Raw genomic sequence first — 13,585 nt, forward strand, 5'->3', positions numbered from 1 at the left:
CACTCGGGCCTTTACTCCTGCGCTGCCACCCTCTTGGCTGCCTGGCACCAATGAAGGCACCTTTGCACCATAATGCAAGGGGGGCACCTTCCTGCACAAAAACAATCCCCTGAGACTTTTTGGCCTTTCTACGTGTGTAGCAGAATGGGAATTAAAGATATTTCTCCTTGTTATGCCTCACCTTGGAAGGTGTATGTTTTTGGTGCATTTCCAGGTCTACCACTTCTGGTAAATCTGGGAATGCATCAAAATACACGGATATTGCATGGGAACACCGATGCAACACCCATGTAAATGCCTCCCTGGTGCAGAGTAATGCAACACAGCAATTTGTGCTGCCTTGCATTATTCGAGATTCATGAAGCTCGCAAGGACCCCAACTGTGTGTAGGACACTTATTGCAATTTACTTCATGGTTCCATGGCCTTACAAAGCAAATCTGGTTTTGGTCTCGTTCCTCTATATGGTCACAGTGTTCCTCACTAACTTGCAATAACCTTATCTCATATATAGCCCATTGAAGGGGGTACTTTATTCCTTATAATACATGGTCACACTTTCACTTATGAAAGATGAGCAGATCTATAACTTCTTTAAGACAGGTAAGAGATGTCAGAACTTGACTGTGCTTAAGAAATTAGAGGCAGGCTTTCATAAATGGCTTGCTGGTTCCCATGTTTCATGATAATTATAAAGTAAGGCAGGTTGGCCCGTCCCTCCAAGGTTCTAGATGGTGACAATATCTAGGAACATCAGAGATAGGTTTAGTTCTATGCTGACATTTTTTAATTCTGTGAGGCACGGGCAACCTGGCGAAGTGTGCAAATATCGCTTAAGTGAAAAATATTTGTTGAATATTATAAATTACCCTCCAGCAGAAGCGCTCTGAGGTAGACCAGCTAAAGAGAAACATCTGAAGGTTATGCTCATTCAGCAACAGAATATATGGTGTTGATGCTTTTCTGAGAACAGTTGAACAGACTTGCCTCGACAAAGGAGTGATATGAAAACCCTGCTCTGCACTCATGTCTGGTCGAGATTGGACTGTTGGTTTAGGGGGCGAAATCACTCTCAAGCAAACAACAATTCCTGTCAGAATGAAATACAAGCAGTTCCCATTTGAACCTGTCCTCAACCCCTGGTAGATTGGCACAAAACAGTCAGGCTTAACCAAGAGGGAATGTGTAAAGTATTCATGAAGCCCTTCAAACAGCAATGAAGTAATGAAGCAAGAAGCACTTCTTTGGTCACAGTGGACAGGGCCCAAGTCACACAGTCAGGCTGACAGCAATGTCATTTGCTGGTAAATGTTCCTTGTGTCTTGGGCGTTGAGATACAAAGTTCTTGCACTGGCCGGAATGGTGCGGGCACTGAGGGTTTGTCGACGGGAGCTTGTTTTGCGAGGTCCTGTGTCAAGATGCATTGTGCTATGTCAGTGCTGTTGAAACTGGTGATCAGGAGCTGAGATGTGGGTGTCGAGCTGCTTTGTGTTGTGTCAAACTCGAAGAAGCCACTGGTGCTGTGAGAACCTGCATCAAGATACATTGAGCTGGGTGGAGACATTTCAAGCTGGGCCAGATGTCAGCCATGAGATGCAACGCACTTGAGCGTTGCTTGTGAAGCCAACAAACAGAAGCTGCAGTGCGTGACTCTGGGTTGAGATGGGTTGCGCTGCGTCGAGCTGGGAAGGTTGTTGGGTAGAGATGAGTTGTGTTGGGTTTGTTCTTGCAGAGCCATTGAAAAGAATCTGTGATGCGTGGTCCTGCATCAAGATGTGTCGAGTTGTGCCAGCGCAGAGGAGTCTGTTGTGTCCTTGTAGCTCAGAACAGGACGCCAGCCAACTAGCCCGATTTTTGTGAACAGATTATAGTAGAAGTTTTAAATTAACCATCCACAACCAAGTACAGTTCCATGCAGTGATCTTTGATTGTTGAGAGAAAGAGGACAGTCACATGTATCAGTAATTAGCAGTATATAAAACTTATTCCACACCATGAATCATGTGCATGGACAGCGGAATTACTCTTCACTCCCCGCACCTCCTTCTTCAGCCCCCCTAGTCGGTGGAATAGCAGCTACAAAAGTCGGCAAAGTTCATGGGTGTCTCAGGTAATGCGGAGAGGGCCCCTCCTGTATACCCATTTTTAATTCCAGTGAACAACAAGACCATTCACTCACTGGACAATATCTGACATGTCCAGGGCCGATGGAGGAAGAAAGTCTATGAAACCCCACACTTAAGAGTTCCAAGCCGTGCTTCCTCCATTCGACCCGCCCCCTTTGTGTCTTTATAGTAATACAGCCCCCTCAGATTCTGCCTACCTCTCCAGTTCTCGTCTCCAGGAGAGTAGGTCAGGCCCTCTGGGATCTTTCCATTTTCTAGTTAACTCTCTCTTAGCAAGTATTAACCCTAGGTCTTGAAACTTACTAGTCACCTTGTTTTAGGAAGTATGAGGAAAACAATGTAGAAGGCAGAAGCCTGGTGTGGTGGGGACCGGTTTCTCCGTGACCACCGCCAGCAATCCAGTGACCTCAGCCCAATCTGGGGTCAGAACTGGGCATGCCCATAACATATGTACAAAGGAGGCCCTACTGTCATACATCTGGGACAGGCCGCCTCCGCTGTGTTAAAGTGTCACTTGATCTTTTCTGGGGTCAAATGTGCTTTATGTAATACATAGAAGCTAATGAGTGTGAATCTTGCATTTCTGAAAACCTTAGGAATTCTTTCTACTACGATCTCCAATGCCCTTTCAGGAATCGGGATGCCTCGATCTGCCTCCCATTTGGCCCGAAGATCGTCAAGGGGTGGGAGCGTCTCAATTTGCAGACAGCGATAAAGACAGGTTATCGCCTTAAACGTCCCTGCTGCCTAGAGGACATAACAGCAAAGATGGGATCGGGGTTCAGCGTCCCTCATCTTCCAGTGCCGGTAAATGGTCATCAAGGCAGCTCCATGGAGCAAGAAATGACCTCCTGGTAATCCAAACTCCCCCCGAAACGTCTCAAAGAGGGCCAGAGTGACGTCCCAGAAAAAAATCCCCTAACTTGCTGATACCTGCCTCAGCCCAAGCCGTCACCCCTTCCCACCTAATCTCAGTGTTCATCAGCAGGAGAACGGTAAGGGGTAACTCCAAAGAATAGGGCATCTTAATGCTTTGTCACACATCTCGCCCAGCATTCCTGCATAGTTCTGTGGGAGTAAAAGAGCAAACAGCAGGATTAGTGGCCCCCAGCACCAATCTTAGTAATGTGTTTTGAGAGGGGGTGAAGCCATCAATGGGCCCTTCCAGGTTGCATCTACTTGCCAGCCATCTAGCCTGCCACTGTGGCTGGGCTGGTAGATAAAAAGACTCAAACTCTGGGAATGCTAAACCTCCTTGCAACACGGGATGTTGGAGATTGGAAAGCGCCACCCGTCGACACCCAGAACCCCATATAGATGCTCTGGTAATGGTTTTTAATTCTGCAAAGAAGGGCTGAGGCACCTGTGCCCAGGACGTAATGGTTGCGTCCTGAGGCACAGTGCTCGTGTGCCCAGGACGTAACCATTATGTCCTGGGCACATCTAGAGGGAGCGCTAGCGCTCCCTCTGTGGTGTTCCCCCCCATCCCCCCAAGGCAGGGATAGAAGGGGAAGACCTTCCCCTTCCACCCCAGACCCCCGTGACGTGATGTGGATGTGGGAACGCACTGCGGATTGTACATTTTGATGTAATAGGTGATAAGGCTCCTACCTTCCCTCTAAAAAAGACTTAATAGGGGCCCGGCTGCCCTGCCTAGTTCCATCTGTGCTGCGTTAATGATCTTGCAACTTTAGGGAGGACAGATTTCTTTGCCTAGCCCCCAGGCCATCACGTCTCCATTCTCATTATTTAACATATCTAGATTACCCATCAATCAATCAATCAATCAATCATGGATTTGTAAAGCGCACCACACACCCGTGAGAGTCTCAAGGCCTGACCCATAAATGAAACAGAGGACTCTACCAGAAAACAGAAGGATCTAGACGTCCTAGCCATTAAAAGGGCACTAAGAACTCCGAGACAATGAATTAGCAGTGTTTGGGGCATCAGTGGTAGAACTAGACAAGCGGGTGCCTAAGTCATTCCTATAGATGATAGAAAGCAGAGGAGTCAAAGCGCACCCCTGACGCACCCCACCTCTGGCGGAGAAATATTAGGAGGTTCACTTGTTCTACCATGATGCACCCTGGCCCCTAAACTCTCATGTAAGGAGTGCAAACAATTTACCAGGGGAGCTTCCACCCCTAACTCTCCCAGGATCATCCATAGCTAGGCCCTACTCATGCAGTTTAATGTGGAAGATAAATCCTGCAAAGCGGGCAGCGCCTGGCGATGGTGTATTTACTCACAATCAAGTGCAAGTTCAGGCACTGCTCCAGTGTCCTTAGCCCTGGGCGAAAGCCGAACTGAGATGGGAACAAGATGTTATTGTTACTGGCCCAAGTCTGCATACGCTATCTAAACATCTAAACTACAATTAAGCAAGTTCATGCGGGACTTTACGCATGAGCGCTGTCTGATAGCTTCAACCACTTCCTGAAGGACAACCCAGAAAGGGCGGAATTATCAAATTCCACAAGTAACCCATCCTTGCACAGCTTGCCTGCTGCTGCTGGTAAATTAAGGTAAAATGCTTCACCCACTTTGAACCAGAAATATTACAGACTAGGACTTGGATGGAAGGAGCATCCCGCTGAGGAAACCTGTTAACAGTATCCCAAAATATTACTGCTGATTCCAGCTTTTCTCAATCCTTTTATTCAGAGAATTCTTCCTGTTCTTATTAGACCTTTTATAGTCGCTCCTAGCCTCCCGGATCTCCCTGACATCTCTTGGGTGCCCTGTCAGAGCCTTCCTCACACAGCGATTGGCCACTAAACAGCTCGCATCGAGCCAGCGCGGGCGGTCTGGGGCGAGACGGTAGGGTTTCAACAAGTGATCCTTAATTCAAGAGCATAAGAGTTGATAACTGGAGGTTACAACTCACCCTAAACCCTCTGTTAAGCACCCCATAAACACTGTCTGATGGGTTTGAAAAAGAACACCGAGTGTAGAGCTAGGATCTTTGAGGCACCAAACCAATCCAAGCCCATCTCGTGAATGCGGGTAATTTCAGTACATATTGTTGGTGGTTTATCCCTGTCCACACGGAAGACCCTTCCATTGACATTGCATTCGGATCCCCCATTGGGTTTCTATGATGAAACTGTTAGAGCACCTTGGAACAAATATATAATCAATAACAGATGCCCACCCCCTCCTCCTATAGGACGATGGACTTGGCCATTTCCCTGAAAGAAATTGATTCCACCTACAAGATCAGATAAGAATACAAATGTCCTCAGCTGTCTCCCTCTAAACCCGTAAACCCCAACTCTTCGGGCAAGTCCACGACTTTGGCAATAAAACTACCACAAAACAAAAATCGAGGTTGGAGTGTGGTACCAGAACCAATAGGTTTCAACAAAATGATTGCTCAAATAAATAGCAAAAAGAATTAGTCAAATCTTTATTGTAAAATTGTAACAAGTGAAAATAAAAGTACACCCTGGGGGTCCTTGATAAGCAGAGCTACCTGAATCAACAACTGATACTTCTGCGAGGATGAGTAGGTGTTTGTAGCATGTGGGATGATGTTAAGGCCATGGGTTAGGATAATGTTAGCATAACACACACAAGAGCGTGGGGGAGAATTTGGCTCAGAGAAAGAGCCAGTACCCCATACTGTCTCCCCTTTATTACAGAACCATATACACAAGGAGTATGGGGTGTGGTGAGGGGACCAGTGGCAAAGAAGTTGCCCTTAGCCCTGGAATCCCAGATTTTGAGACTTGGTGGTGTTTCAAGAGTAACTGTGAAGAGGAAAGGAAAGTTTCCTTTACGGACTAGGTTGTCTCACACATTATAGTGTCTTGCTTCATCATATGACCACCTAGCCCCATCCAGGTAGGACAGTGCCACCTGGACGGACTCAACCTCCAAGTTAAAAGAACTAGGGGGAGTGCTGACATTAGAATTATCTGGATAAACAAGGGATCCAGTTGTGCTAGGGAAGATATAAAAGTACCTAATCAGTCACCTGTGTAGTGGCACACCTTTAATCGTGGTGACTGATGGTATGGATAAAAGAAGTGATGGGACACCTACTGAGAATAATGACTCAAAGGGTCACCTAATTGTTAATGCATGGCCAACATGTTTCTGCCCACTGCGGAGAGTCAAAGGAGGTCTGGGGGCATTCGTCAGGGCCTAGGATCCCTAAATATCTATATTAAATATTCAAGTAAGAGGGGATTACATCCTACAGAGGTGGTCTAGTAAGGAAACGAAAGGAGGCCTACCTGTGGGCAGCTTGACCACGGCAGCCTAAAATAAGAATGATAATTATTATAAAGTTTCATCAAAGTGTGACACAGCAAACCACAACACACGAGTGAGTGACTGAGCACGCTTAGATGAGTCACAAGTGCATGCACTAAGATGGTGAAGACCTGACGCCCTAAAAAGTGGTAGCAGGTCTTATATAATGGAACGGGGAAAGACACTCTCTTACCCTATTCATTGTAGGCTATTTGCCCCTGGTCTATGGGAGGGGGGGAGTCCCCTTATAGTCACACACTAAAAACAGGGAGAAATAGAAGGCAAGAAAAGCTCTAGGTAACTACTAGTTAAGAGACAAAAACGCCATAGGTGCGCACTGTTCACAAGCGCAAAATGTAGGTAATCCCTGAAGGGTGTTGGTTATAAAGGCAGGTTTCAAGGGAAAAAGTCATTGTCAGTACACACAGGCTCAAATAAAAGTTGTATACAAGGATCCACTGTTACACTGGGATCGTATGTGTGTCGTTGGGAAGGATGCAGTATAAGAATAAAAAGTTATATAAATACACTCATACACATACATAATAGCAGCGTAATCTTACACTTAAAATAAAAGAAGTGGAAGGCTCACACACAGACATACACAAAATGAAATAATTGAGGTACAGCTAGCACCTGTCATCAAAATAGCCACTACAGTCTTATCTGAAAGGAGAAAGGAGAAGGAGAGGGAGAAAGGGAGAGAAGAAGGGATGGGGGAAAGAAAAGGGAGGGAAGAAGGAAGGGAAGAATGGGAAAAGAAAAAAGGGAAACAAAAGGAGAAAAAAGAAAAAAAAAAGGGGGGTTGAGGATGGGGATGTGGACAAAAGGAGGAAACAAAAAGCAAGAAGACAAAGAGGGCTTGTAGAAATAGAAAGAAAGGTGAGGGGATGGAGGGCAAGTGAAAAAAGGGAAAAGAAAAAGACGAGAAAAAACCTAAGAACGGAAGGGCAGACAAGAACAGGAACAAAGGCGGGAAAAAAAGGGAAAAGAAAGAACAGAAGAGAAGAAGAGATGGAGAAAAAGGAAAACAGAAAGAGGGGGCCTGGTGCTGGGGATCAAGGACCAATGTACTGAGCTAGTGTTGAAGTGGAGAGGTTATAGATGATGTCCATGCGGCATCTCACTTGGTCAGTGATGATCATGGTATTTCATTGTTCAATCCATAGGTGTCTGTGTGCAGTCGCCAGATCCATCTCTGTTCATAATACAGAAGTTTCTGGTTCATCTTATTTGTAGAAGGAGATAGCTTGTCTAGTACTATCCATTCAAGGTCGTCTGGGGAGTGGTTACTCCTAATGAAGTGACTACTGAGTTTTGTTGCATCCCGTTTGCATCGGATGGTACTTCTATGTTCGCAGATGCGGGTCCCCACTCTCCTCCTTGTCATGCCAATGTATTTCAATTTACAAGGGCATGTGATCATGTAAATCACATTTTTACCATCACAGTTTGTGAAGTATTTCAGTTCCCAAGGTGTGTTTAGGCCTAGGTCTACACTAGTAATTGTATGTGTCAATTGGCAGACGACACACTTCCCACAAGGGTGGTGGCCTGTTAAAGGACTAAGGACAACTTATTTGCCACTGGTCCCCTCGCCACACCCCATACTCCTTGTGTATATGGTTCGTATGATGTTAGGCCTTGTACATTATTGAAGAGGGTGAGACTGAGAGATAGTCCCTAGGAAAGCCTCAGATCAACTTGTAAGGTTCAGAAGTATAGTGCTAGGGTGACCTTCTGCATGAGGCCTGAGAGGAAGGATCTGATTGAGTGAAGAGCTGTTCTACCCATTCCTGTCTGGTGGAGGCTTTAGATAAGAATCTAGTGGGAGTTAATATTGAAATCCTGAAAGATGTGGAGACGGAGGAGGAAGGCAGAGTTGCCTTGATTCATGTGAAGCTGGACGTGATATATGGTGGCAAAGAGGGCAGCCTCAGTGCTGTGGTTAGGTCTGAAACCTGACTGAGATGGGACCAGGAGGTGGTTGCCTTAAGGCGGTCTGGTATTCTCTTGGTGATGATGACCTTCACTGGGAAAGGTAGGAGACAGAGGGGTTTAAGCTCCTTCCATAGAGGCAGGATGGTGCTTTGCTTCCAGGTGTCCAGGAAAGTAGCTGTGGTGAGGGAGTTGTCAAGGATTGGGGTGAAGGTGTGTAGGGTGGCTGAGGCCCCTCTCGAGTAGACAGAGCACATATTAACTGCAGTTTCTGTGGGGGTGAGGTGGGTCAACAAGCCAGGGCAGTGCCTGGTATCTTATTATCATTGAGGAGGAGGGCTGCCAGAGGGGTGGGGTCCAGAAGGATGTAAAGTTGTCATAGGCTGTGCTTATCTTGTTGTAAAAGGAAAGCACGGACTGGAGCACAGGTTCAGAGGGGGGCCACATCCGTGTACTCAAAGCGAGGGAGGTGAATTCCTTCAATACGGAGAAGGTTTTCTATGAGGTATTGCCGATGTTACCTCTCAGTTTGGTTAAGGTTGACTGCTTGGGGTCTCTGAGCTGCAGGTGGTAGGGAGGAGGGCTGATACGTAGGTGCCATGACCCTGTGTTCATGTGCAATAGCATGCATATGTCCTTAGACATGTTAACGTGCCCCCACTGATCACTGTAAACTGTTTAGACTGTGGTAATGTTGCATGTATGTACAAATCATGTGATCCTGTTGGACACAACCCTTATGTCTGAATCGTGTCTATGTACTCGTGTATGTCTGAATCATGTTTGTGTACTCATGTATGTCTGAATCATCTTTGTGGAATCATGTATGTCTGAATCATGTATGTGGAATCATGTATGTCTGAATCATGTTTGTGTACTCATGTATGTCTGAATCATGCTTGTGGAATCATGTTTGTCTACTCATGTATGTCTGAATCATGTTTGTGTACTCATGGATGTCTGAATCATGTTTGTGTACTCATGAATGTCTGAACCATGTTTGTGTACTCCTGGATGTCTGAATCATGTTTGTGTACTCGTGGATGTCTGAACCATGTTTGTGTAGTCGTGGATGTCTGAATCATGTTTGTGGAATCATGTATGTCTGAATCATGTTTGTGTACTCATGGATGTCTGAATCATGTTTGTGTACTCATGTATGTCTGAATCATGTTTTTGGAATCATGTATGTCTGAATCATGTTTGTGGAATCATGTTTGTGTACTCATGGATGTCTGAATCATGTTTGTGTACTCATGGATGTCTGAATCACGTTTGTGTACTCATGGATGTCTGAATCATGTTTGTGGAATCATGTTTGTGTACTCATGTATGTCTGAATCATGTTTGTGTACTCATGGATGTCTGAATTATGTTTGTGTACTCATGGATGTCTGAACCATTTTTGTGTACTCGTGGATGTCTGAATCATGTTTGTGTACTCGTGGATGTCTGAACCCGGGATGTCTGAACCATGTTTGTGTACTCGTGGATGTCTGAATCATGTTTGTGTACTCATGGATGTCTGAACCATGTTTGTGTACTCATGGATGTCTGAATCATGTTTGTGTACTCATGGATGTCTGAATCATGTGTGTGTACTCATGGATGTCTGAATCATGTTTGTGTACTCATGGATGTCTTAATCATGTGTGTGTACTTATGGATGTCTGAACCATGTTTGTGTACTCATGGATGTCTGAATCATGTTTGTGTACTCCTGGATGTCTGAAACATGTTTGTGGAATCATGTTTGTGTACTCATGGATGTCTGAATCATGTTTGTGTACTCATGGTTGTCTGAATAATGTTTGTGTACTCATAGATGTCTGAATCATGTTTGTGGAATCATGGATGTCTGAATCATGTTTGTGTACTCCTGGATGTCTGAAACATGTTTGTGGAATCATGTTTGTGTACTCATGGATGTCTGAATCATGTTTGTGTACTCATGGATGTCTGAACCATGTTTGTGTACTCATGGATGTCTGAATCATGTTTGGGTACTCATGGATGTCTGAATCATGTTTGTCTACTCATGGATGTCTGAATCATGTGTGTGTACTCATGTATGTCTGAATCATGTCTGTGTACTCATGTATGTCTGACTCATGTTTGTCCACTCATGTATGTCTGAATCATGTTTGTGTACTCATGGATGTCTGAATCATGCTTGTCCACTCATGTATGTCTGAATCATGTTTGTGTACTCATGGATGTCTGAATCATGTTTGTGTACTCATGTATGTCTGAATCATGTCTGTGTACTCATGGATGTGTGAATCATGTCTATGTACTCATGGATGGACACAACCTGCTTCCCTGGGCGCAGTGGCAGGAACTGTGAGACTCCATGGGAAACAAGGAAGCATGTTACACGGCCTCGACATGTGAACATGGCTCTCCCGACGGAGGTCAGTGATTCCGGCTGCTCAGGCCTGCGGCAAGGAAGAGAAGGAGACGCAGCCTTGCCGGGGTACTGGCGGCACTCTGGAAGCGCTGCGAGGCCATTCTGGTACAGCACATGTACAGAAGCGGTCAGACTCCGAGGCCTCTCCGTGCCAGGCACGGACACTGTAACTTCTGAAAACGCACAGGAGTTCTGTTAGTGCACAATGTGAAGTCATGAACCGCGCCGTGTACACTCTAATACAGCATGTTGTATGTTCAGACCAGTGCTTCATTTGTAAACAAAAACGTGCCGGTGCTCCAAGCCCTCCTCCTAAACACGCGGCTCCTGTACTTAATCCTGCGTGTGAGCAATACTGAGGCTTCATAATCCTGAAGCATTCTCGGGCCTCATCAATCCATATACAGCCGCTCCCTGCCCCTTCAGCTCACTCCTGCAGCTTCCTGCTTTTCCCCTTTCTGACGCTTTTTCGTGTTTCTCTCCCTGCGGCTTTCCACTCTGTGTCGATTGCTCCTAGTAAATGCTTGAGGCAGAAAAATAAGTGCGGCCCCCCAAAATAAGTGCCGGGGCCCCGCACCGAAGCATCAAGCACAAATTAATCACTGGTTTAGACAATCATCAGTGACTAATATCAGTGTGAGCCGTATTTATATGCCCTGGTACCTAGCCAAGCCTAGTGTACTAAAGGCCAACCCTTGATCTATCGAGTTCATTGATTCCAACATTTATACACTTAATTGAAAGAAGGCAGTATCTGCAGTTAAGCACCTCCGTGTTGGTACTGCAGGGTAACATTTCTAAAACAAGTACACCCTGCACTGTTGTTTGAGAATGCACTAACAGTTACTGTCCTCCTTTAAAACCAATGATCTGCCTGCCAGACCCCAGTACCGAGCACCTGATAAAACTTAAACGTAGCACTTGTATAGCGCACTACTCACGCATTAGGGTCTCAAGGCGCTGTACGCATACCGCTGTGGAACCCCTCCTGGCTTTTCCCTGTGAGGCACCCACTCCTAGGCAACCCCCAGGATAAAGCTAGGCATCCAAGCGCTGTCAGGGCCGTTATGGAGATTAAACAAGCTATTGCCCAGAGTTACAGAGTGGGACCCATTAATTAGGTTAGGCACCGAGGCGAGAATTATCTGGTCCAAGGGAATTGAGCCCAAGACCCACCAAGGTGGGAATTGAACACTGGTCCCAGGCACGATCTTTGAATCAGGGTCTGCCGCTCTAACCATTGTGCCACACTTCTCCATGTGATAGCGCTTGTCCCCCAGAGCATGAGCACTTGACGGTCATAGTTCCCCATAACACCTGTACCCCAGCATACATCTGTAGAGCACTTCAAGCCAGGCATACATCCAGACAGCACCTGAGTTCAGCATACATCCGGACAGCACCTAAGTCCAGCATACATCCAGAGTGCACCTCAGGCCCAGCATACATTCGGAGAGAGCACCTGAGTTCAGCATACATCCAGAGAGCACCTCAGGCCCAGCATACATCCGGACAGCACCTAAGTCCAGCATACATCCAGAGTGCACCTCAGGCCCAGCATACATTCGGAGAGAGCACCTGAGTCCAGCATACATCCGGAGACCACCTGAGTCCAGCATACATTCAGAGAGCACCTCAGGCCCAGCATACATCCGGAGAGCACCTGAGTCCAGCATATATTCGGAGAACACCTGAGTTCAGCATAAATCCAGAGAGCACCTGAGGTCAGCATACATTCCATTCGGAGAGCACATGAGTCCAGCATACATCCGGAGAGCACCTGAGTCCAGCATACATCTAGAGAGCACCAGAGTTCAGCATACATTCGGAGAACACCTGACACCAGCATGTATTCGGAGAGCACCTGACTCCAGCATACATCCGGAGAGCACCTGAGTCGAGCATACATTCGGAGAACACCTGACACCAGCATGTATTCGGAGAGCACCTGAGTCCAGCATACATCCGGAGAGCACCTGAGTCGAGCATACATCCGGACAGCACCTGAGTCCAGCATACATCCAGAGAGAATCTGAGTCCAGCATACATCTAGAGGGCTCCTGAGTCCAGCATACATCCAGAGCACACCTGAGTCCAGCATACATCTAGAGGGCTCCTGAGTCCAGCATACATCCAGAGAACACCTGAGTCCAGCATACATCTAGAGAGCACTTGAATCCAGCATACATCTGGAGAGCACCTCAGTCTAGCATACATCCGGAGAGCACCTGAGTCTAGCATACATTCGGACAGCACCTGAGTCCAGTATACATCCGGAGAGCACCCAGGTCTAGAATAGGAATCCAGATACATCGGAGAGCACCTGAGTCCAGCATACATCCGGAGAGCACATGAGTCCAGCATACATCCGGAGAGCACCTGAGTCCAGCATATATTCGGGGAACACCTCAGTTCAGCATAAATCCAGAGAGCACCTGAGTCCAGCATACATCCAGAGTGCACCTCAGGCCCAGCATACATTTGGAGAGAGCACCTGAGTCCAGCATACATCCGGAGAGCACCTGAGTCCAGCATACATCCGTAGAGCATGTAAGGCAGCATACATTCAGAGAGCACCTCAGGCCCAGCATACATTCGGAGAGAGCACCTGAGTCCAGCATACATCAGGAGAGCATGTGAGTCCAGCATACATCCGGAGAACTCCTGAGTCCAGCATACATCTAGAGGGCACCTGAGTCCAGCATACATCTAGAGGGCACCTGAGTCCAGCATGCATCTAGAGAGCACCAGAGTCCAGCATACATTCGGAGAGCACCTGAGTCCAGCATACATCCGGACAGCACCTGAGTCCAGCATACATCCAGAGAGCACCTGAGTTCAGCATACAT

Source organism: Pleurodeles waltl, chromosome 2_2, assembly GCF_031143425.1.
Source record: "Pleurodeles waltl isolate 20211129_DDA chromosome 2_2, aPleWal1.hap1.20221129, whole genome shotgun sequence".
Classification (NCBI taxonomy): domain Eukaryota; kingdom Metazoa; phylum Chordata; class Amphibia; order Caudata; family Salamandridae; genus Pleurodeles; species Pleurodeles waltl.